Here is a 26536-nt window from a genome sequence, read left to right on the forward strand (position 1 = left end):
CCTGGAGGTGGAGCCCGCCCCGCCCGGCGAGCTGGCGGAGCCGGCTCCGCCAGGCACCCCGGGGGAGGAGGGGTAAGAGCAACGAGAAGGGGAACGAGGCACCAGACCCCGGCCCCAAAGCCCCCTGCCCTTCACACCGGCGCAGCCCCGCTCCCGCCAAGCCAGGTGCCGCCTGGGGAAACCAACCGCCGCCTACAGCCAGCGTAGAGCCTGGGCAGCGAGCGCCCCCGGCCCTGCGCCCCGCAGGTAAAACTCCCGCCTCGCCCCGCCGCACAGCTCGGGCGGCCTCCCACCCCGGGAGCGAGCCTTGGGACGAGGGGAAGGTGGGAGAGGCTCGGTGCTACAACCGCGCTCCGTGCCGGAAGGGAGGCACTTTCCGCTCCAGTGACCAAGCGGGCGGCAGACACGGCCTCGGGGAATGAGCAATGAAAAGCCTTTTCCCGCTAACGTAGTGAAGAAAGCTGCCTAATCTTAGTAAAGGGGTGCAAAACAGAGACAATATTGGGGTGGGTACTAACTTGCCACTCAGGCAGAAAAGGACAATAGCAAAGGGACTCACGGTCCAAAACCCCAACCCATGAAAGAAGCCAGGCAGCATGTAGCAGCAGCCTGTTCGTGCGAGATGTTGGACACACTACCTAACCTAGGAGCACTGTGAAAGCTGGCCTGGGCAATTCCCTTAAGGACCCTGCTGTCTTCAGACTTTTACCTGTGATGAATTTATTACAGGTAGAACTGGTGTGATAGTTGGGACTCAGACTGAACTGCTGATAGGAATGGGAGGATTGGGGTGATACTTGAGAAACTAGGATGAGGTTACAGAGTAGCAGCTGTGTTAGTCTGTATCCACAAAAAAGCCAGGAGTCCTTGTGGCACCTTAGAGACTAACAAATTTATTAGAGCATAAGCTTTCGGGGGCTACAGCCCACTGCAGCAGATGGGAGGCGTTCGAGCCTGAGGGAAGGTTTATGGCACCAGCCTCTGAAACAAGATAAGGAGGACTTGTGGCACCTTAGAGACTAACCAATTTATTAGAGCATAAGCTTTCGTGAGCTACAGCTCACTTCTGTAGCTCACGAAAGCTTATGCTCTAATAAATTGGTTAGTCTCTAAGGTGCCACAAGTCCTCCTTTTCTTTTTGCGAATACAGACTAACACGGCTGCTACTCTGAAACCTGAAACAAGATACTGTCTCCTCTTTACCGCTCTGCATCAATCTGGATAATAAAGACAAGTGTATTACAAAGAGTTAAACCGCTGTGTGTGTCTGGAAGAAAAAAGAAAAGGGAAGTTTTTAAATTAATGTTTTTCAGTTAAATAATCTGAGAAACCCTCTCCATTTTGTATATTTTCTCCAACACACAACTCACAATCAGGATGCTCAGTGGTTCTCTCACAGGAAGCTTGCCTGTAAAATATTTCTAAACAATTAACTATAACCAAAATAAAAAAGGAAAAAAAGTTTGAGGCTGGTGTAAAATCAGATATCACGTGAAAACAGAAAAGCACTGATATTTTTTAAACCAAAATGAGAACATGAAGATTGTGATATAAAGGAGGACATTCCTAGTTTTAAATTACTTTGATTGCTGTGGTGCAATAAGGAACCCATCCGCCAAAGAGGGACTTGTGTCTAGGTTTGGAAGATATAACTTTACATTTTTTGTTAGTTTTTATTGGCTTCTGGTGCAACCTTAGCATTATTTAAATGTATTTTTGCAAGTCAGTTTCATAGGGTCCCCCCCCTCCCACAAAAATCACATCCCACCATTCCTAGGACTTTTTAAATTGCCTTTTACACAATAAAATATTTAGTTATCCAATACTCAAATGACAGGAAACAATGATTACTGTATTATTTTTGAATACACACAATAATACTGAATAGCACACATTTAATTGTTATTATAAATGCTAAACACCATGTACACTATTAATTAGAAAACACCTATTCCATGTTATTGTGCTAACCTAGATCAAACAGTGGGGCCTGATCCATACCTGGGGGTCCTAGGCACAACTGTAATAAAAATAAAAAATAATAATATAGAAGAATAGAACAAACACCACATTTAAGAATATTCTCTCTCACCATTGTTTCTCCTCCTGTCCCACGACCATAACAAAAAAGGAAGATCATCAGCAGATTAAAATATTGACTCCTATTATATCTGCTATAATGCAATCCACCCCACAATCAGACTTCTTTATCAACCATAACTTTCTCAAAAGATCCTCTTCAAGGTACAGTGTTGAATAGTACCATCTTACTGAGCTTTCTTAGCATTTAATAGTTCGTAGGCAACATAGCTGCAGCTTTGTTAACAGTTTGTTATTGCAGTAAGGACATTGATGTTCAGGAAGATATGCTAGTGAAGTGAGGTGGAAGTTCAGAGAAGCAGGAAGGAGGATCTCGTATTTATATTTTTGTATGAGGAATGTTGCTCCAATCACATTCTAAGTAAAGTATCTAAAATATTAACACATCTTGATATATTAGCTAAAATTATAAAGAGCCTCACACAGAAGAGCTGCCATACATAAAGACAATACAATAATTCATGAGCAGGAGTTATGCAAGAGATAATTTTCAAACAAATGTACGGAATAAACTGTCTAGTGTATGTACCACTGCCCTCTGTTGGACAAACTGCACAATTCAGACCTGCTTGTGTCAACAGAAGCACTCCAGGTTGATAACCAAGTATAGATGAAAGTGGCATTTGGCTCATTGTATTTATGCATTATACAGTCTGTATAATTCCCACCTTCTGTCCCAAGCAGTCAACCACTCTCCTTTCTTTCTGTCCTTTCTTCTCTGATAGATGAACAGGCTGCTTATTGTGTAACAACTCTGTTTTGGGAGCACTTGGGCATGTGAATGTGAGAAGTATTACAGAGATTGTAAGGGGACATTGTAAGTTATTAGTATTATTGCCTGTGTGAGTAGTAGCAGATTTTGGAGTATGGCAGGTCAATTTTACATTTGGAACAGAAATCAGTGACGAAGCATCAAGTATGTTAGTGTAATTTATGTATTGACAAAATGTACGCAAGTCTTGTTTCCTCAAACAGAGATGGGAATAAACTATACCCAGACATCTCCCCTTCACAGAAACCTCACATAAGGCACCACTACCCTGTTCCATGGAGAGCAGCCTCTGTCTCTCTCCAGAATTCTCAAACAAATCAAAACAAATCCAACTGCTTAAACACATTCTTTGTCCCTTTTCTTCGCTCAGCCGAGACAAGAGATTCTTGTCAGCAAGTTAAAGAAGTATAGGCTGGATGAATGCACTATAAGGTGGGTAGAAAGTTGGCTAGATTGTCGGGCTCAACGGGTAGTGATCAATGGCTCCATGTCTAGTTGGCAGCCCTTGTCAAGTGGAGTGCCCCAGGGGTTGGTCCTGGGGCTGGTTTTGTTCAATATCTTCATAAATGATCTGGAGGATGGTGTGGATTGCACTCTCAGCAAAATTTCGGATGATACTAAACTGGGAGGAGTGGTAGATACGCTGGAGGGCAGGGACAGGATACAGAGGGACCTAGACAAATTGGAGGATTGGGCCAAAAGAAATCTGATGAGGTTCAATAAGGATAAGTGCAGGGTCCTGCACTTAGGACGGAAGAACCCAATGCACAGCTACAGACTACGGACAGAATGGCTAGGCAGCAGTTCTGTGGAAAAGGACCTGGGGTGATAGTGGACGAGAAGCTGGATATGAGTCAGCAGTGTGCCCTGGTTGCCAAGAAGGCCAATGGCATTTTGGATGTATAAGTAGGGGCATAGCGAGCAGATCGAGGGACGTGATCGTCCCCCTCTATTCGACATTGGTGAGGCCTCATTTGGAGTACTGTGTCCAGTTTTGGGCCCCACACTACAGGAAGGATGTGGATAAATTGGAAAGAGTCCAGCGAAGGGCAACAAAAATGATTAGGGGTCTGGAACACGACTTATGAGGAGAGGCTGAGGGAACTGGGATTGTTTAGTCTGCAGAAGAGAAGAATGAGGGGGGATTTGATAGCTGCTTTCAACTACCTGAGAGGTGGTTCCAGAGAGGATGGTTCTAGACTATTCTCAGTGGGAGAAGAGGACAGGACAAGGAGTAATGGTCTCAAGTTGCAGTGGGGGAGGTTTAGGTTGGATATTAGGAAAAACTTTTTCACTAAGAGGGTGGTGAAACACTGGAATGCGTTACCTAGGGAGGTGGTAGAATCTCCTTCCTTAGAAGTTTTTAAGGTCAGGCTTGACAAAGCCCTGGCTGGGATGATTTAATTGGGGATTGGTCCTGCTTTGAGCAGGGGGTTGGACTAGATGACCTCCTGAGGTCCCTTTCCTACCCTGATATTCTATGATTCTATTCTTTCCCTCTGCTTCTAAGCTGTGGATATAGTTCCCACTGAGTACTGTTGTAATAATTGGGCCTACAAATTTACTGTAATTGTGACCTCAACAGTAAAAAGTAAGTGAAAGTTCCTAAGACCTATAACAACAAATATTGATGGTAAAGGGTATGAAAGGGAGACCGACTTAATTAGTCCAAACAAAAAGGCCTACTGATATAACTCAAGGACTGATAATGCCATGCATGGTAAACAAGAAAAGGGGAACCAGACATCAGTGAACCAAATTTCATGTATCAGAAATTATGCCTAATTGGTGGACAAAATAATGAAGGGATGGGCTATTCTGCCCACCATTCCCATTGTGAGTATTTAAAGGAAGACTTTGCGGGGGGGGGAAATTGGGTTCTGGAGCGAGTTTCACCATCGTGGCTCCTACCCCATCATCTCCTGGGATCTTGTCATCCTTATCCTAAAAGATGTCCTGACCAGACAGGGCCAAAGAGAGTGACCCATATGACATCACCACCTATACCAGCTCCAGCTGAATCCCAGCCACCACCTGGCACAAAAGAGGATTGGACTTTAACAACACCACCTCTAGCCCATCTAAGCTAGTTTCTTCTCTTTTCCCCAAAAGGACAGGTTTTGCCATCTTCCATACCATTTAAGAGACTGTCAAACAAAGGGGCGGGAAAGTTCCTTGTAAAAAGCTCTCTCCAGCTAAAAGGAAATGGAACAAGGGATGTTGTTAAAATGAAAGCCTTAGTTTACACTTTATATTGCAAATGTTAAGTTTTTCCCTCCTTTCTTTATCTTTACTAAAAGGTTAAAAAGATGTTTAACGGTGTTTGCCAGAATACTGAGCAGGTTGAGGTCTCTATTCCAAACCCCACACCTTATTTAACACTATTTAATCTTGGATAGTGACTGGGTTATATTAACACATTTGACCCATATATTCCATTAAGTCAATACATCAATGGAAAGGAAGCAAATTTTACTCCAAGTACACTTTCTGGTTGCCAAAAAGAAGGGTAGGTGGAGGCCAATTCTTGATCTCAGAATGCTGATTACCTTCATCATGGTGCAGAAATTCAAGATGGCAACATTCACAGATACTATTCTATTCCTGAATCTGGGACACTATTTTGAGACCTGTGACCTTCAAGAAGCATACTTACATGTCATGCTACATCTCTCACAAGAGATTCCTATGCTTTGTCATTGGTCAGGTGTTGGACCACTATCAGTATTAAATCCTCCTTTTTGACTCTCTACCACCCCTACAATGTTTACAAAAGTTATCATGGTAGTTGTTATACAGCTTTACTAATGGGGAGTGCTCATTTTCTCCTATCTCAACAATTGGCATTCCTAAGTCAAAGTTCCAACAGCAGTAAAGAATGCTATGTCTCTCTTTCACATGCTCAGCCTTCAACTCAATGCTGCAAAGTCCTCCCTCTTACCTCTGCAATGGATAGAGTTTATAGGGGCCACTCTCTATGCCATGACATCCAGAGAAAACAGATTTCATCCTGTCTATGAGAGGACAGATTTCTCATTCGAACACAGTTAATCGCACAAGTTCATGTGAGCCCACAGGTCACTGCCAGATGGTGCCTTTACGACAGCATTTACCTTCACATTACATGCCCACTTTTACCCACACTGCTTCCAAGCCTGGCTCAGAACAGTTTATACTCCCAACAAAGACAGCCTGAAAAAGTTACTCTCTGCTCCCAGCCTCATGTTAGTCTCTCTTGACTGGTGGAAGAATCTGGACAAGGTGTGCTCAGGAATTCCCTTCAGCTATCCCATTTCAGACTCATCTCTCCTAGGATGGGGAGCATATTAACAGTACAGTGCTATCCAGGAGACATGGTCCACCAGGAGATACGCTTGCCACCATATCCGATCTTGTGAGGGAAAGTCAACCCACTTGCATAATGAGAGACAACAGGGCCAGTATGTACTGTATAAACTGACAAGGCTAAGCGAGAGCCCCTTCCTCTGCCCAAATGCAATCAGGTTATAGAATTGGTGCATAGCCCATTGAATCCTTATTATTTGCCTGGGCTCTAAAATACTATAACTGATGACCTCAGCAGTCACTTCACTCAAGATCACAAGTGGATATTTGACAGATCCATTCTCAGGCAAATACTGCTTACTTGGTCTTTTCCAAACGTACACCTCACCAGCACTATAATCCAGAAATGTCCAAAATTCTTGTCAAGAGGATGTGTCTTGGTCACTGTTCCGGGGAGGAGGGGGGGGAGGGTTGACTTTATCCTATCTTGATTAAGAAGTCTCCTAGATCCCTCCAACGCTGCTAATCCTCATGGTTCTAAACAAAATTAGACAGGACAAAGCCTTGGTAATCTTAATCACACCAATATGGCTAAAACAAGTGTAGTTGGCTTACCTACTTTACCTTTTTTTCCCAGCCAGCCATCAATCTCCTGCTGATTCCCAGTTTCTTCACTCAGGATTCGGGGAATGTTTGTGACCCCACCCAACCTGAACACACTATGACCCAGAGCTTGGATGGCTCTCAGGGTTATGACTCTCCTGTTCCAGAGAATTCAAGAAGTCCTGTTGAACAGGAAGAGAATCCACCAGGAAAACTTACCTTCAGAAATGGAAAAGATTTTACCACTGGTGTAGTCACCGTTCCTATTTCCTTTCAACTCTCCTACCTTGGACGTTCTAGAACAGCGGTTATCAACCTTTCCAGACTACTGTACTCCTTTGGAGGAGTCTGATTTGTCTTGTGTACCAACTTTCACCTCACTTAAAAACTACTTGCTTTCAAAATCAGACGAAAATACAAAAAAGTGTCATGGCACACTATTACTGAAAAATTGCTTACTTTCTCATTTTACCATATAATTATAAAATAAATCAATTGGAATATAAATATTGTATTTACATTTCAGTGAATAGTATATAAAGCAGCATAAACAGGTCACTGCCTGTATGAAATTTTAGTTTGTACAGACTTCGCTAGTACTTTTTCTGTAGTCTGTTATAAAACTGTTCAGATGGCAACACTTGTGTGACTTGTCCTGCCGAGCTGAGGACTGGAGCCGCGTCTCTCAGTAGGAAGGGTATGACCAGGGCGCCGCAAAGCCTGCTGACCGCACAGTATGTCCCAGCCCTGCCCTGGAGGGAGACCACCTCTGGCGGGGGAGAGGGGTCTAGATGAATTGATGTACCCCCTGGAAGACCTCTGCATACCCCTAAGGGTATGTGTACCCCTGGTTGAGAACCACTGTTCTAGAATATCTTTTCACTCTTAAGCAAGGAGTCTCTCTTTGATCTCCACTGAAGTTCACCCAGTAGCCTTCACAGCATTTCATTCTCCTGTAGAAAGTTTCTTGCTATTTCCTCACCCTACAACTTCTAGATTCATCAAATGGTCATTGAATCTCTTCCTGAATGTCAGAGAACCCACCGCAACTTGGGACTTGAACTTAGTTCTTAATTTCCGATGCACCCTCCCTTTGAGCACTAGCTACTTGTACCCTTTTAAACCTTTTAATGAAAACTCCCTTTTTAGTGGCAATTACCTCTGCTTAAAGAGTTGAGGGATGACCCCCCTTTCCATAGTCTTCAAGGATGAGGGATCCCTTGAATCACACCTTTGGTTCTTACGTAGAGTTGTCTTGGACTTTCATATTAATCGGACAATTTCATCTGATAGTTTTCCACCCTAAACTTCATCAAACTAGGGTGGATGCTGCCTTTCACAACCTAAATGTTACTAGAGTGCTAAAATATTATTGGGACAGAACTAAATTTAAAAAAAAAAAAAAAAGAACAGGAATACTTGTGGCCCCTTAGAGACTAACAAATTTATTTGAGCATAAGCTTTCGTGGCCTACAGCCCACTTCATCAGATGCATAGAATGGAACATATAATAAGAAGATATATATACACATACAGACAACATGAAAAGGTGGAAGTTGCCATACCAACTCTAAGAGGCTAATTAATTAATATGAGCTATTATCAGCAGGAAGAAAAAAACACTTTTGTAGCGATAATCAAGATGGCCCATTTCAGACAGTTGTCAAGGTGGTGTGAGGATACTTAACATGGGGAAATAGATTCAATTTGTGTAATGACCCAACCGCTCCCAGTCTCTATTCAAGCCCAAGTTAATGGTATCTAGTTTGCAAATTAATTCCAGTTCAGCAGTTTCTCGTTGGAGTCTGTTTTTGAAGCTTTTCTGTTACAAAATTGCCACCTTTAAGTCTGTTACTGAGTGACCAGAGAGGTTGAAGTGTTCTCGTACTGGTTTTTGAGTGTTATGATTCCTGATGTCAGATTTTTGTCCATTTATTCTTTTCTCCAAGGCTATTTGTGTCCATCGCAAGCAGGGTTAAAAGGATACCAATATCCACCCAGAGACTTTCTAAGTGGGTGTTTGGCTGCATCCTCTCCTGCTATGCAGCTGGTAAACTGCCATGCCCTTCTAGGATCATAGCCCATACTACCAGAGCTCAGTTGACCTCTGTTGCCATTTTGAAATCTGCAAAACTGCCACATGGGCTTCAGTTCACGCCTTCTTGAGCACTAGGCCTTAGTGCACATCTCTGGAGTTGACGTGACCTTTAGTTCTGCAAACACTTCTAGATCCATGTCCTTCAGAGCAAACTGCTCAGGGGTCACCACAAGCGGCGCACCCATAGGGACTCAAAGAAGAAGGGATTATTCACCTTGGCAGTAACTGGAGTTCTTTGAGATGTATCACCCTATGGGAGCTCCACTACCCACCCTCCTTCGGAGTCTCATCTCCATCACACTGTGCCATAGAGAAGGAACTGCATCCATTGCAGCCCTATATACCTTCATTGCAAGGCATGAGGATAGCTAGAGCACATGCATGGGCCAAATGAGCTCTGCTACCGAAAACCTCTGATCAAAGGTGCATCTCAAAGAACTCCAGTTACTCCATGAGGTGAGTAAGCCCTCCTTCCTATTTATCATTGTTTACTTATGTGTTATGCAGTGAGCTATTTGGATGTATAGGGTGACACAGTCTATGCCCTGAAGACCTTGAAAATCTATGAAGACAGCGGGTAGCAGAATGGGATACAGAATACAAGTAAGTGGACAGGGTGGTGACTGTCATATTGGGCTAATTCTGCTTTAAAATATATATATCTCCCCAGCTGCCATTAATTCCTTTTTTGTTCTGTTAACTGCCACTATTTTTGTTAGTTTAAAAAGAATAGACTGTTCCCTTTACATTTTTAGTCATTTAAAAAAAATATTCCCTGTTTAAGCTTAAGTCAGTCATTATTTCCTTAATAAAGAAGCTAGGAAATTCAGTTTCAAGATTTCAAAGGAACTCTTCAGTCAAGGAAAAAATGCACGTAGCTCACATCATTATGCCTCCTGTGGAAGGAGTTTTATTTTATTATTATGTCTGTTGGGACATATTTGTATATTTAATTTACTGTTGGACCAGATTGAAGAATCTATTAAGATAGTTACTGTGATAATTAAATTAGATAAGGGTCCCCAGAGCATGGAAAGGGCATGTAAATTTCACAAATGTAAAATAAAAAATAAGAGAATCCCACAATACTAGATGCTGCTCCAAACCAGTAGGAAAATAGTTAGAAACTGTGGCAGGTGCTAGCAAATAAAACAAATATTGTATTAATCGAAACACTCACTCAGTAATCAGCCATCCCAGCAATCACATGACAAAACAAGAGTAAACTTCCAGGCTATAATTTCCTTTTAGTACCTTAATTTCTTATTTTCACAAGAGATTTGAACAGGCAGACACCTGTTTTGACCATAGAGTTACACAGCATTGAACAAGGTAATTGTAGCCAGAACACCACGTCTTCTGGGACACTAAAAAAGGGACAGGCCATAACTTACTTTTGGTACTTTCATTTTTCATTTCCAAAAGGTTTTTGCTAGGCTATGAGGTGTTCTGAAAATGTATTAGAAATCCTTTGATATAGATCCATTTGTGCTGCTGCAATGACTGTCCAGAAGGGGCTTAGCATGTTATGGGTGCTGAGGGAGTCTTAACTCAAACTTTCCATGACTTGTGTGTGTTCAAGACAGAAACAATGCTATTTTAATGTAGTTTTGTGTATTTATTTGGCAAATGCCCATGTCAATTTAATAATATTTAAAAGCACAAAATGTGCTTCCCATGGGATGTGTCAAGAGGTGATATTTTTCTGAGCAAGGAAGGGAGAGGGGTTGAAACTGTGGCCTCCCCACATGCTGCTTTTAATGTTTTTCTTCATGTGACTACTGCTGAGCCAGTCACTGTTTCCCTAGCTTGCATTAGAAAGGGAGAGAATGAGAACGTGAAAGTGACACAGTAAGGGATGGGAGTCAGAGATGGAGAGTTGGCCTCCCTGCTGTTCCATTTAATGTTCCTTTTTTTCCCCTGGTTGACTAATTCTATGCCCAATAAATAGTAAAGCTTGAGTCACAGAAAGTGTGTTCATTAGAAAAATCTATTCTCCAACTAAAAAACTAAGGATCAAACATTTTCCTAGTACACCTGAAATCCCACATTCTTCTTATTAAAAAAAATAATTTGCACTTCTGCAATGTTTTCTGTCCAAAGATCAGAAAGCACTTTACAAACATTGGTGTGCATAGCTTTCCAACAACACACTGAGCATTTCCCCCATTTTATAAAAGGGGAGGAGAGGCAACCAGAGTTTAATAGCCTAATATTCAAAGGTTCTGTGCACCTGAACCTTCCATTGACATCAGTGGGATTTATTTAAAAAATAAATAAATCTGACAGTAGGTGTCAGGGCTGATTCCCCACTCTGGCACTTCGAGTGCAGAAAGTGGGGGCCCGCAAGGATTCTAAAAATTAATGCTGACCACTCCAGGCTTGTATTAAACTCCCAAGGTTACAGCTTCTCTTTGACATTGGATGGATAGATGCTGCCATCACCCAGATGCAAAAAAACCCTTTTGGAACCCAGGAAGTTGTACTTGGGAATTCCTTCCTGTGGTGTACCCTCAAGCCCTTTCACACCCCCTCTGGGAAAGAGCTGAGAAAGAAAACAGGAAATTAGCTTTTGCCACCGGCTAATTAAACAACATATGCACAAACCTCTTAGGACACAAAAATCCAATCCTATTCTTAAAAAAGGTAAATTTTATTAAAAAAAGAAAATACATTTGGAATTTAGGCTTTTTGCTAGATTTAAAAAAAAAACAATTACAAGGATTAAGCATCAAGATAGCTCTCTTGAGGTCCATCTTAAAGGTGACAAACAAAACAAATGCACCTGGGCTTAGCACAGAGAACTCCACAAGCCATAAAGAAATAAAAGATAAAGCTAATTGCATCTTCCTAGACATTTCCTGATCTACTTACATAAATGGGGTTTCAAATGAGTAGTTTCTAGGTATGATCTGGTGATTTTCATACCTGGCCCACAGCTTTTTACAGCATACCTCCAGCCCTGTCTCTGCTCTGTCCTCTCTCTCCAGAGAACAGACAGACAGACAAAAGGAAAGTTTTTCCCCAATTTTAAAAGTTCTAGCCTTCCCATTGGCTCTTTTGGTCAGGTGCCCACTCCCTTCCTTTTACCTATGAACTTTTTAGCCCTTTATAGGAAAAGCAAGTAGAGAACAGCTATTAACAGTAGCTGGCTGGGTGTCCATAAAAGGGAGCTACCTCCCTCCCTACATTTATCACACCCCCCCCAAATCACAGACGGTGCTGGCCAGCCTAGTTCAGGTCAGGTCCACACCAGCTCGGATTTCTTCCTGGAGGTTTAGGAAACAGAGTTAATAATATACATGCACCTTTAATTTTACTACTAATTACAAGAAGAACTAAACAGTATTTTTCACATTTTAAGGACTACAATGACTTAGAATATAGGGACATTTTACCCAGCTGACTCTGGGAAATCCTCCCGGGAGAGTGCATCAGCCCCTTTGTTAGAGGCTTCTGAAATGTGTTGTATTTCAAAATCAAAGTCTTGAAGAGCTAAACTCCACCAAAGAAGTTTTTTGTTAGTCTCTTCGACTGTGTGAAACCACAACAGTGCAGCATGGTCAGTCTGCAGGTGGAACTGCCATCCCCAAATGTACGGGCTTAGCTTCTCCAGAGCATACACAATGGCGTAACATTCTTTTTCTGAGACTGACCAGTGGCTTTCCCTCTCAGAAAGCTTTTTGCTGAGAAACATGACAGGATGGAATAGTTGATCTGATCCTTCCTGTATTAAAACTGCTCCTACACCACGCTTGGACGCATCTGTGGTTATGACGAAAGGTTGGTTGTAGTCCGGGGCCCTTAGTACAGGGTCAGATGTAAGGGCCGCCTTAAACTGGTTAAAGGCTTTCTGACACTTCTCAACCACTGAACTGCATTTGGTTGTTATAGGTAAAGCAAGTGGAGAACAGCTACTAACTGGGATTTTTTAGCTAACTGGATGGCTAGGTGTCCATAAAAGGGAGCTCCCCCGCCCCGTTTATCACAGTTGGTGATTTGGCAGCGACCACACAGGAAGTCTGTGGAAATGACATCTCCTTTATCCCAGTACTCTGTCTTAACCACATGCCCAGCCTTCTAAACTTTATCTGAAAATGCCAGAGTTGGTCAGAATATCTAAAACACTCTTAATTAAAATGAGTGACTGTAGAAAGACTTAATTTTTTTCATATTCCAGGTAGCAATCAGTGTGAAATATCACCATTTGTAAAACACAGTAGTGATGATGACTGATGTAATTTTACTGGGATTTGTGTGTATTTAACTGCTTCTAAGCCAGAATACATTTGCCAACTGATGAAAGTTAGAATAAACTGCCACAGTGATTTTTTAAGAAAATACGTTAAGGCCCATTCTATGCTAGAGGAATTTACCACACTGACTGCTGTTTGACATATACCACAAAAACAGATGGTCACACTTTATTTGAATTATGCTTCCTTTGAGTAAAGCCATTGACTGTGTGGTTCTCCACTGTGCTAATTCTCCACCAGTGCACTGCCAATGTGGGTAAGTATCAGTGTCAATGGTAGAAACAGTCCTTCCCCTACCCTTCCACAGGGCACTGGTTAGCTGCTTGACAGAGGTCAAATTTGCCAGAAGCCACTTATCTGTACAAATAGGACTGCCCACATTGTAGATCTGTTGTGTGTCTTTTTGCCATCATCATCATAGTCTTCTCAAGCACCTTGAACATGAAGCCAGCTGGACAGAAATGTGCAGGCACTTGTGACCATCAGGAATGATGATGAAAACTAGCCACAGTAGAAACTAGCTTATTCAAAACACTTGTCCATGCCTGGGTGACAAGCAGGACATCACTAAGCTTGACAAAAGATTTAATTGGCAAAAAAACAAACAAAACCAACAACAAATCTTGTGATAGGCTAGGAATCAGACCACTGATGTGGAAACATTTTGTAAATTGAAGTATGTCGTTACTAACACCTCGTGGGTGTCTAAGTGTATGTGCTCTACTAATGTGCAGGCATTTGGAAGCCACTAATTACAAAGTTTCTTCCAAATGAGAAGGCAGAAAAGAATTTCTGTTCAGTGTAAATCCAAAAAACATATTTTATTGAAAAGCTCTAATTTCAAGACAATCTCTTTTCACCTGTTGATTTTATAGATTCTGAGGCCAGAAGGGACCATTGGGATCATCTGATCTGACTTCCTATATAACACAGGCCATAGCACTTCCCCAAAATAATTCCTAGAGCATAGCTTTTAGGGAAAAAAAAATCCAGTCTTGATTAAAAACTGGTCAGTGATGGAGAATCCACTACACTCCTTAGTAAATTGTTCCAATGATTAATTACTTTCACTATTCAAAATGTATGCCTTATTTCCAGTCTGAATTTGTCTAGCTTCAGTTTTCTCTCGAGCGAGCATGGTCAGGTGGGCAAGACTGTAAAACAATGCAGACTAATGGTCAGCCATTTTGGATTCAGTAGAATATATGATTCTTGTTGCAAGCTAGGGTGACCAGGTGTCCAGTTTTCGACCAGAATACCTGGTCGAAAAGGGACCCTGGTGGCTCCGGTTGGCGGTGCTAAAGCAGGCTAGTCTATCTGTCCTGGGGCACTGTGCTGCGCCCCAGAAGCGACCAGCAGGTCCGGCTCCTAGGCAGGGGGGCCACAGGGCTCCGCTTGCTGCCCTGCCCCGAGCACTGGCTCCGCATGGGAGCTGCAGGGGGGCAGTGCCTGCAGGCGAGAGCAGCATGCATGGAGCCTCTTGCACCGCCCCCGCCTACTAGTGCCAGACCTGCTGTCTGCTACCAGTGTGCACACAGCGCCAACACAGACAGGCAGCCTGCCTTAGCCCTCCCGCTGCGCCACTGACTGGGAGCCATCCGAGGTAAGCCCACACCCCAACCCCTGCCCCAGTCCCACCCTCCAGCCTAGAGCCCCGCTCCTGTACCCCAAACCCCTCAACCCCAGCCCCACCCCAGAGCCCGCATCCCCAGATGGAGCCCTCACCCCCTCCTGCACCCCAAGTCCAGTGAAAGTGAGTGAGGGTGGGGGAGAACGAGCCACCAAGGAAGGGGAATGTAATGGGTGGGGCTTTAGGAAGGGCGGGGCAGGCACCTCAGGGAAGGGGTGCAGGTGGGTTGTTCAGTTTTGTGCTATTAGAAAATTGGAACCCTATTGCAAACAGAGTCCCTTCCCCTCCTTTCTTTTTAAGAGTTGTTAATGGCTTCAGTAACATCAATTGAATGTTTACAAAACATAAAATGTTAGAAAGGAACTATGCTAATTGATCAAGCATGCTACAATAAAAGTAATACACCAAACAAACCACATGTCAGCTCTTACTGTCTTTGACATCTTTATCAGTAGTTGCTATGGCCCAAATATACGTACAGAACAGAGTTCACAGATATAACAAGACGACATGAGCTACTCTGATTTACCCAAATTGAGAATCTGGCTGTTTAGCAGAAGGCAAATTAATATGGATTCACATTAAAAAGAGGATACAGCTAGTTATTATGAGACTCTACAAATTTCTTCAACCTTCTCTGCTCTCCCATTTCAATCCTTGCCTTTTCAATATCACTTGTTTCCAAGGCTGCTATTTATCCAAATATCAATTCCATATACTGTTAACACTTCCACTTAAATAAAACAGTACTAGCTATAACAAAAATCAAACTGCAATGTAACTACTTGCTTACTGATGAGAGATGTGGGGAAGGAATACCCTCCCTAAACAAAGCCAGCATGAGATTTCACATTACATTAAGATGGAGATAGAGTTGAAGACATTTTGTTTGAAATTTCAAACCAGGGATCAACTTCCATTATATACTCAAATGTGCCTCCTCTGTCCCTCCCACCCCCCAGAGAAAAGATTATGGCCTGGAATTTCTGCTGGATGCTGCAGAGACATAAGGGATCAGCTTACTGCACCCTTATTCTCAGAGCACATTTGCACCAGCTTGAGCCCCAGTGCAATTTAGAGCAGCATGGGAACCACGTTCATTTCCCCAAAATGGCTATAATCCCTAAGGGAGTATGTGTCATCTGAGCATAGGTGGAGCACATCATGTTCCAGCTGCACATCTGACACACTGCCTACTTTGGAGCTGAGTGGAGAATAGCTACACCTGCTCTGTGCCAGCGGATTGTTCCTCCACCCTGGTGGAACCCTCCGCTGGGCAATCTGGTAATGCAAGAAGGCCAGAATACAACCAAGCACCTGGCCTGTGAGTTTTAAACTGTCAAGTTGACTAGGTATTTGATGTAGTTAATGAATTAATCTAAAGTAACTGTTCCTCATTTTTCTTTAAAAGACCTTGGGAATAAAGTCTATACAAATTAACAAATTCAGCATCCACATTGTTGGCCTCAAGCACCTCTGGAAAAAATGGTTACCTACCTTTCATAACTGTTATTCTTTGAGATGTGTTGCTCATGTCCATTCCATTTTAGGTGTGCATGTGCCTGCGAGCACAGTTGTCAGAGATTTTTGCTCTCCTGACGTCCAGAGTGCACAATCTACGCTCCTCTTCAGATCTGAGGCTTTGGGAAGAACACTGGCAAGAATATGTCCTGGCTCACTTGAAACAACCTTGGGCAGGAAAGCTGGGTGCAGCCGCAGGTGGACTTTGTCCTTGAAAAACACTGTATAGAGTGGCTCCGAGGTAAGGACCCTAATCTCAGAGACCTTAAGGGCAGACGTTATCGCCACCAGGAATGACACCTTCCAGGAGAGAAGAAGAGAACAGGAAGCCAGTGGCTCGAATAGGGCACCCATGAGCTATGCCAGCACTAGATTCAGGTCCCAAGGAAGGATGGGGTCCTGGACATGGGGATAGAGTCACTTGAAACCCTTCAAGAAGCAGACCGTCATGTCGTGAGTGAAGACTGAGCTGCCCTGAACTGGAGGGTGAAAGGCTGATATAGTGGCCAAGTGGGTCTTAATTGATGAAAGGGACAAGCCCTGGAGCTTAAGATGTAGCAGGTAGTCCAGGATCGACTGCAGCGAAGCCTGCTCAGGCCTAATACCCTGGTCCAAGGCCCAGCACGTGAAACGTTTCCATTTGGCCAAGTAGGCTGCCCTGGTAGAGGGCTTCCTGCTGCCTGACAGTACCTGATAGACATGGGCCAAGCACTTCTGCTCTTCCACATTTAACCCTGCGGCAGCCAAGCCGTCGGATGCAGCACTGCCACGTTCAGGTGCAGAAGACTGCTGTGGTTCTGGGACAACAAATCTGGCCAGAGAAGCAGCTGCCATAGGGCCACCACCAAGAGATCCAGCAATGTGCTGGCAAGGCCAAGCCGGGACTATTAGGATTACCTTTTCCCTGTCCCATTTGATCTTCATGAGGACTCTGTGGATTATCGGCACCAGCGGGAAGGCGTACATCAGAGCCCCCAACCATAGGAATAAGAAGGCATCTGACAGGCCTCTGTTGATCCCCCAAATCAAGCAAAACGCGTGAGATTTCCTGTTCTGACAAATTGCAAACAAGTCCACCTGGGAAGTTCCCCACCTTTGGAAGATCACACTGACCACATCGGGATAGAGTGACCATTCATGGTGAGACGAGAAGGTCCTGCTGAGGTGATCTGCTAGTATGTTTCTGGTCACCGGGAGGTGCACGGCCACGAGATGAATGGCATGCTGCACACAGAAGTCCCAGAGTTAGAGAGCTTCCTGGCAAAAGGCTGTCAACCTGGCTCCACCCTGCTTGTTGATATAAAACATTGCGGTAGTGTTGTCCATCAGGACTTGTACCACTTTGCCCTTCAAGTGGGACCAGAAAGTGCGGCAGGCCAAACCAACTGCTCTGTGCTCCCTGACATTTATGTGGAGGGAGCGGTTGTCCCGCAACCAGCGACTTTGCATGCTGAGCTCAGCCAGGTGGACTCCTCTAGCCCAGGCCTGAGGCATCAGAAACCAGGGTCAACAATGGGGCCGTGGCCGTGAAGGGAACCCCCTCCAACAGCGATTCGGGGTCCAACTACCATTCCAGTGACAACTGGATGTGTTCCGGCATCCTGACTACCAGGTCTAGATCACTCCTGTTGGGTGTGTAGACCTGATGTCAACTACGCTTGCAGCGGCCAGAGATGGAGCCAGGCACGATGGACCACATAAGTACAAGCTGCCATGTGGTCTAACAACCTCAGGCAGGAGCGGGCGGTGGTGAGTGGGTGGCCCCTTATATGGGAGATCTAGTCCAACATGGCTTGGAAATGGGCCTCCAGAAGGAAGGCTCTGGCCTGCGTGGATTTGAGGACTGCCCCTATGAACTCTATCCCTTGCACCAGTTTCTTTTAGTTTACTAATAGGCCCAGGTCGTGACAGGTAGAACACACCAGATTGAGACTTCTCTGCACTTAATCCTGTGATCTGCCCTTGATGAGCCAATCGTCGAGATAAGGATAGACCTCGACCCCTCAACATCCCAGGTAAGTGGCTACCAGGTCCATGTATTTTGCGGCCAACAAGAGACCAAAGGGCAGCGCCATAAATTGGAAATGATGCTAGCCCACCATAAAAGGGAGAAATGTCTGTGTCCTTGGAAGATGGAATTATGAAAACAAGTGTCTTTCAAGCCGAGAGCAGTATACCAGTCTCCCAGATCCGGGGAGGGAATGATGGAGACCATGCGGAACTTCAGCTTTTTGAAATATTTGTTGAGTTGCCACAGGTCCAGAATGGGTCGTAGGCCCTCTTTTGCTTTTGGGATTAGAAAATAGCAGGAGAAGAGCCTTTCCCCCTTATTTCCCAAGGGTCCTCCTCTACTCCCACAACTGCAGGAGGTTGTCGACCTCCTGAATGAGAATGGTCCCTGAAGAGGAACAGGGAGGGGGGATGGGGTTGGGGTGGGGGGTGGCCATGAATTGTAGAGTGTAGCCCAGAAATACAATTTCTAGCACGCAGGTCTGAGGTGACCCGTGACCAGGCCAAACGGTAGGGACGAAGATGGTTGAGAAAAGAATGAGGCGCTTCTGGCCCCTGTGATGTTTTGCTGGGCCGAGTTGTGTATGTTAGTGGGAGGAGGAAGGCCATTGCCAACTAAAATTAATGTCCCTATCCCTTCTCCTTGCAGACCCCTGTTGAGGTTGCCAAGGCCTTGGGGATGAGAGTGGCCAGAACTGCTTCCTTGTCGACTGAGTTGTATGGAAACCCAGCAAGTGGAAGGTGGCCTGTGTGTCCTTTAGCCCATACAGCCTCACATCTGTCCAACCCCATCGAACAGGAGGTCCTAGATTTAGGACTGCATCTCCCAGGACAGGCCCCCAACCAAGAACTGCACCTCATGACCACCGCTGAAGCGACCACCCTGGCCACCGAATCAGCTACGTCCCACACCATTTGGAGGGACCCACTGTAATACCACTGTATTACCCTCCTCAATAAGGGTAATAAGGGCCCTGAATTCTTGGGCTGAGTCTTGGGGTAGGGAGTCCCATAAGTTAAAGTTTTATGTCCCCAAAAGAGCCTGGTGGTTTGTGACCCTGAACTGAACACTGGCCGAGGAATAAATTTTCCTTCAAAAAAATCCTCTTGGCCTCTTTGTTTTTGGGGGTACACTGGATTGCCCATCTGTCTTTCTCGTGGGCTGCAGAAATGACCAACGACCCCAGGGGAGAGTGGTTGTACAAGTATTCGAACCCATTGGCTGGGACAAAATACTTCTTTTCAGCCTTCTTGGAGGTGGGAGAGATTGCGGATGGGGTTTGCCAGAGGGCTTTGGCAATCTTTAGGATCCCATCATACACTGGAAACATGATGCGTGCGGGGGTTGATGCAGAAAGCACATTAAACAAGGTGTCCAATTGCTCCGCCGTCTTCTCCACCTCTAGGCCTACATTCGTGGCCACCTTTCAGAGGAGGGCTTGGTGCTTCTTAAAATAGTCTGGTGAGCTAGCGTGAGAGGGCCCCGCAACAGCCTCATCTAGAGAGAATTAGGACTTCTGGACCATTGGGGGAGAGCCCGGGGCTTCATACCCCATGGGGGATGAAGGTTTTGGGGTTGGCACTCACTCCTCCATCCGGCATCTGATTGCACTTCATGCACCAATCCCAGTGCTGTCTGTCGCTTTTCTGAAGCGGTTACCGACGATTGATACAAAGGAGTCATCGGCATAACTAGCACAGCCCAGGTCCTTCAGGATGGCCAATGGCCAGCTACTGGCTCTGCTGCCAGGACTGCATCGCACAGGTGGACACAGCCTCAGATGCCCAGTCGTGCTGGTGCTTCCTCGGTGAGGGGCTGAACTCCCTCTCCATGCCGAAGGAATCCCCTTCCAGTGACCACGGTCGGACCATTGACACCTGAGTCTGGTGGCTAAGTGTCACCATGGGTGAACAGTGCCTTGAATAAGCGGATCAGTGCCAGGAGTGGGAGGGATCGGTACCGCGTTAGGGAACATTCCCATGGTCCAGTTGTCAGCGACCTACATCGGGGAGACGGTTGGCGGGAGGATGACCTAAACCAGCCATACAGTAACCAGCATGTCTCTCTCTGGGTGAACCTCCTCAAGAGGGTGGTTTCTGGGAGCACAGTGCCAGTGATCTAAAGTGGTGAACTGGCTTGATGTGGAGATCTAGGGCGTGGTGATTGAGTGCACTGCCTTGGCTCTGGGGTCCAGCAGTGTTCACTCTCCCTCTAGGAGGATACTATGGCTGGCTTGCCCTCACAGGAAGCCTTTGCCAGAGCCATTGCAACATGCAATGCCAGCTGCGCTAGGAGTGTCCTTTGCTCTCTAGGCACCGGGAAGGCCTGGGAAAGCAGCAGCTCCGCCAAGAGTCTGGGACCCCTACCATACCCTGGAGACAGTGGCAGATCCCTTGGGGGGCTATAAGCCTCCAAATGGGGGACACTCTGATGTGGTTCCAGGGTGGTCAGGCAGCCCAAACAGGGTTCTTTACCCCATGCCCCTTGATTTTTCTTGCTCAGTGCCAGGTCACGCTTCTTCAATTTCTTCTCAGGCACCAGCGAAGGGGAGCTGTGCTGGGTAGAACCGGCTGCCGGGGGTGCACTACGCAGCGATGCCAAAGGGCTGGGAGTCTAATCTGGCCTTGTGCTCCTTCTGTGTTCTGTGACGAAAGTTCTTACAGATGCGACACTTTTTACATGTGATTCCCCCAAGCACTTCAGGCAGCTGCTGTGGGAGTCACTAACAGGCATAGGCCTGTTACAGTCAGTGCAGGGCTTAAAACCCTGCAACCAGGGGAAAGAACTGAGAGAGCATAGGGCTGCTGGCGCCTAATATACCAACACATGAGCAAGACACTCCAGAGGGTGCCACAGCTGACCCTACAGATACCGCTAAGGTGTGCGCACATCTAGAATGGAATCCACATGAGCAAGAACTTGAAGAAGAATGTATATTATGAATAGACTATATGATGCTTGCAGTCCCTTCTAACCCTACGGTTCTATGATCACAAACAACTTTACATTATGTTTACTTAATGATAGATTCAACTGTTGATCAAATGTTTTTAAGGCTTAAAGATCCCCTTTCACAAGCCAGCTGTTTAAAGGGATGCTATTTGAATTGACAATCATCAGCTCAATTGAACTGCAAAACATATTTTGACTTACAGATGTGTTTGTAAAATGTGGCACTAGAAACAAATTTTAAATTACAGGAAGAATGTCTTTATAGCTCTTAAGAGTAATATTTACAATTCTGTAAGCTGCTCCATCTCAAAATACATGAAAAGTCGCAAAAGCAAGTACACAGTATAAATGATAGCTAACTTAATTACACTTTATGCTAAGCTTTTACCTATATAGAATATTTACTGTACAACACATTATTATACAATACTTTTGAAAGTCAATCATTGTTATATGAAAAAATTTTGTTCTGCAAAACAGATATAAAAATTCAAACATCAATAAAAGTTAGACAAATAAGGAGAGTTTTAAGCTAAGACTGAAAGAGTGGAAAGTATTTTGAGCAGGTTGAAGCAGGACAGATTTTAAGACATGATGGGATAGCATCCAGTGTAAATCAAAGTGTCTCATTGTATCTTACTAGCTAAGGGGAAATCTTGCTTGGTTAGGACCTTGATGAGAGACAGCTAAAAGGTACGTTTATACAGCCAAAAAAAACCCATGGCAGCAAATATCAGACCTGGTCAACTGACTCAGGCTCCCAAGGTTTGCACTACAGGGCTAAAATAGCTGGAGCTTGGACTTTGAGACATTTCCCTCTTGCTGAGTTTCAGAACCCTGGCTCCAGCCTGAGCCCAAATGTCTACAGTGCTATTTTCAGCCCTACAGTGTGAGCTCAAAGACTCACCACCAAAGGTCTTTTGTTTTGTTTTTTTCTGTCTGTGTAGACATGCCCTAAATACTGGAGAAAGTCAAACTGGTAATTCGGTTCATGGCATGTATCTTTTTCTGAGTCATTGTTGAACTTAACAACTCACCATGTTGTTGGGGAGGACTGTTCTGGGAAAAGATGCCAAAGATACATATTGATGCCCTAGGTATTTGGGGTGAAATTAAATATTCCATGACACTTTTTCAAGGATATGGGTGGTGTTAGACATAGTATCCCACGTAAATTTAAAATTGAGTAATTACACTGAATCTGACTGAATATTCTTGTACAGTTGAGTAATGTATTCTTTCCTGGTCTTAAAACAGCTATGCCGTATCATTGGTGCAGTTACGGTTACAGCATTGCTCTCAAATAGTGACTGCATTTTGTTGGTTGATGAAGTGAAAGTTTTGCATATATGAGGTGTCTTTAGAATATGGTATCATGATAAAAATGTGTAAAATTATAGGTATTGCCATACTGGATCAGATCCAAGGGGCATCTAGTCCAGTATCTTGTCTCCAACGGTGGCTAGCACCAGGCACTTCATAGGAAAGTGCAAGAAACCTTTCAATAGGCAGATGTGGGATAATCTGTCCTCTAGTTAGTAGTCAGAGATTAGCATAAACCCTGAAACATGGGGGTTTATATCCCTTTCCAAAATTATAACATAACTATGTATATAAAATTGACATCACAGCAGCATAACATAACTGTAGCATGTTAGTATTTTACATTGACACAGTGTCATGGGGATGGATGGCACTGCTCATAGATAAACTAAATACTGCTGTGGAGTCCCTGCCCCAACAAGTTTACTATCGAAGAGTAATGTATTCTTGGTATTTCCTGTTATTGTGTTCCTCCAGTACAGTTTTCAAGTTTATGCTGCCACCCTGTGGCTGGACAAAGAAATTAACACTATTGTTAGTGAACTACTGACGTTGATATTACAAAATTCCAAGCACAGCAGTAGGGACAATAGCTGCTTTACTTTCTTCACTCACCAACTTCAGACACCACAATATATACAGGTAGTTTATGATTCTGATGTTTCCAAAACATGATCTGCAAGCCAAGTAACTGCTGGAGAGTGCAGGGAGGGAATACAGATGTAGCCAAGTCTGAGGAGAGCATAAGAACTGTCATATTTAGGGCCCCACCAAATTCACAAACATGGAAAACACATAACGGACCGTGAAATCTGGTCTCTTGTGTGCTTTTACCCTACACTATATAAATTTCACAGGGGAGACCAGCATTTCTCAAATTGGGGGTCCTGACTCAAAAAGGAGTTGCCAGGCATTGCAGGTTCTTTTAGGGGGGTCGCGGTATTGCCACCCTTACTTCTACACTGCCTTCGGAGCTGAGTGCCCAGAGAGCAGTGGCTGTTGGCCAGGCACCCAGCTCTGCAGGCAACAGCGCAGAAGTAAGGTGGCAATACCATACCATGCCATCCTTACTTCTGCATTGCTGCTGGCAGTGACTCTGCCTTCAGAGCTAGGCTTCTAGCCAGCAGCCACACTGCCCAGCTCTGAAGGCAGGGCTGCTGCCAGCAGCAGCGCAAAAGTAAGGGCAGCAGTACTGCAACCCCCACCTACAGTAACCTTGTGACCACCCCAAAACTCCTTTTTGGGCCTACAATTATAACTCCATGAAATTTCAGATTTAAATAGGTGAAATCATGAAATTTACCATTTTTAAATTCCTATGACAGTGAAATTGACCAAGCTGAAGAGTCCCCGTCTTTTTAATCCCTGTTCAATACCCCTAATCATTTTATTGCCTTTCTCTGCACCTTTTCCAATTCCAATATACCCTTCTAGAGATGGGGCAACCAGATATGCACGCAGTATTCAAGAGATGGGCGTATCATGGATTTATATAAAGGCATTATGATATTTTCTGTCTTGTTCTCTATCCCTTTCAGCAGCTGAATATAAACCAAAAAGATAGGATGCAGCATACCCAGAGACTTGAGAAGTAGGAAGGTAATTTTGAAACTAATTCAGAACAGGTGATTGTAGGATGTGTGTGTCATTTGAATATGGTTTACATTAGGAACACATGTTTACAGCATCTTATTCCTTGGAGGAAAAACAACAAACGTTTATAGCTTATCTTATGGTATTTATATTATCATATCTAAGTGCATCACAGTTGTCAGTGTATAGAAATAATATTCCATACTACACATGGAATGTATTATCCCCATTTACAGATGGGGAACTGAGACACAAAGATTAAGACTCAGATTTTAAAGCTATTTAGGTGTTACTGTGTTTAGCATCACAAAATCCAACTGATTTAGAAGCCCAAATCTCATTTAGGAGTGGGGATTTTGGTACTTAGGATTCTAAATTCCATCATCAAAACAGTTGTTATACCATTATATAAATGGGTAAACATTATGGCAAAGAGGTTGATTGAGCAATGTAAGCTAGCATAACAATGAGTGAATGATAGAGCAAGAAATGGACCCATTATCCACAAATTGAACTATTTTCAGGTTTATTGTACAGGAGAAGGTTGTATGTGCTTGCAATGCTGTCTAAACAGGTTACCAGCTCTGTGACGCAGACAGACCAGCTCAAATCAGAGCAACAGGGCAATTCACTTATGTATGTATATCAAACAAAAGCTAAAAGGTCATAATAAGTTCAAGCCAATTCACTTGTTAGAATAGAACAAAGGGGGGGTGTTATCGAATTACAATTTACTTGGCAGGTGCCTGGTAATTACATTTGCTTAAATGCATGAAAGCTAGTGAAATGGTAATGTTATTGTCTACACCAATCTGTTTCCTGTGATTGCTATCTTGTACTTAATTAGATTTAAATTGAAATATGTCTTAGTGTTTAGATGTAAATGTACTTGATGTGTAACACTGCATGAAAACTAATGAATTGTTTCTGGCTATCACATTGTGTCTACATTATGTTTATCCATACAAGATTGGAGAGTTGGAAATTTAAATGAAGAAGGCTGCTGACTTCAAAGCAAGAGCCATTGTTTTATTCAATGGGGTTCACAGCCCCAGGCTGCATTTCCTAATCTTCATCAGCAAAGGAAGCACCCATGTGGGTCAAGAGGCTTGCCAGCTTTCCTTATGTGAGCCTGATGTATAAATACTGATTCAATGGAATGATTCTGCATCTCTGGACTGATGAATTCTGACAGGGTGGAATTCGGAGTGGTTGGACCGAGATTGCTAGATCCATTCTAGGTAACCCTGAGAGACTATTGGAAACCAGCAAATTACTGCCCCTCTGCCATCATATTGGACCTACAAACTTTGATTCATCTGTAATGTATTTTACCTGCTTTAACTTTTAAATAACTCATTTCTTTTTCTTAACTAATAAATCTTTAGTTTAGTTTAATAAAGGAATTGGCTTCCGCATTGTCTTTGGGGAGATCTGAAGTATACCTTGACCTGGGGTAAGTGACTGGCTCTCTTGGGCTGGGAGTAACCAAATGTGTGATGATTTCTTGTTTTAATAACCTTTCATAATTAAGTCCAGTTTGCCTGAATGGTAATATAGGCTGACATGTCTGGGGACTGACTGTGGCTGCATGGTAAGCTAGTATAACGATCCAGGTGCACACAGTTGTTGCTGGTTTGATTAAATCTATTTATAGAACATACCTCCATTTTGGGGACGTCTAGCCTGTTTTCTGACAGTCTGACCTGAGACTCTCAGCTGTGACCCGTTCTGGACACCGTGACAGTATTAAATAAGTTTTAAGTTGCATGCTATTTTTGCACACGTGGGTGGTGGGTTAGGTGCATATTTTTCTGATACAAAATGCATCTTTGCTTTCCTTTCAGTGCTCAGCCCATGGCCCATCTTTGTGTTGCTTAAACACATGGTAGCAGTGGAGGTGGAGACTGGCACTTTTCAATACAATAGCAGGGGTGTAAGGTGACAAGCAGGACTGCAAGTAAGCGACTGCTTTTCCCTCCTGACCTATGGTGTGGTTCAGAATTATATAAGGTTGTACCTGATCACACAGCAAGGGTCTGTATCCATTGATTCCATGGGTACTGTTCCATGGGAACTACAGCTACTGCTATTTAGTGGCACACATGAACACTTCTGCTGGAGTGTTGAATACCGTAGGCAGGACTTTAACTTCCTTTTCTGTGACCCAGCTGTTTAACAGAGACAAGCAAGTTTTAGTTTTTGTTAGCATTTTATTCCCATGAATGATCAACTATGCTACTTCTAAGAATATACTGGAAATGAACAACTGGCCTTTGACTTGGATCCCAGCCATAAGGGCATAGCTAGTTTAGCAGGAAATGACATCAATTTAATAGTTGGATTCATTTTAAATGCCTTGGAGGCACATTATTTAGTATGAGAGATGAGG

At 44.0% G+C, this 26536-nt stretch overlaps 1 protein-coding gene and 1 long non-coding RNA gene across 2 annotated transcripts in view; one reads left to right on the forward strand and one right to left on the reverse strand.

Annotated features, from left to right (window-relative positions):
• Nucleotides 1-26332, reverse strand: part of SH3RF1 (SH3 domain containing ring finger 1) — a 188652-nt gene extending 162320 nt beyond the window's left edge. Inside the window, exon 1 of the mRNA XM_084625390.1 lies at nt 26165-26332. The gene's annotated coding sequence lies outside the window, so the exon portion shown is untranslated. The remainder of the gene's footprint in view (nt 1-26164) is intronic.
• On the forward strand, nt 8-25974 carry LOC311519134. The gene is made up of 4 exons (XR_014711208.1): nt 8-246; nt 9366-9461; nt 16295-18280; nt 18925-25974. It is a non-coding gene; the product is annotated as an uncharacterized lncRNA (long non-coding RNA).
• Nucleotides 26333-26536: the final 204 nt, after the last annotated feature.

This window comes from Lepidochelys olivacea, assembly GCF_965140295.1.
Source record: "Lepidochelys olivacea isolate rLepOli2 genome assembly, chromosome: 4".
Lineage (NCBI taxonomy): Eukaryota > Metazoa > Chordata > Testudines > Cheloniidae > Lepidochelys > Lepidochelys olivacea.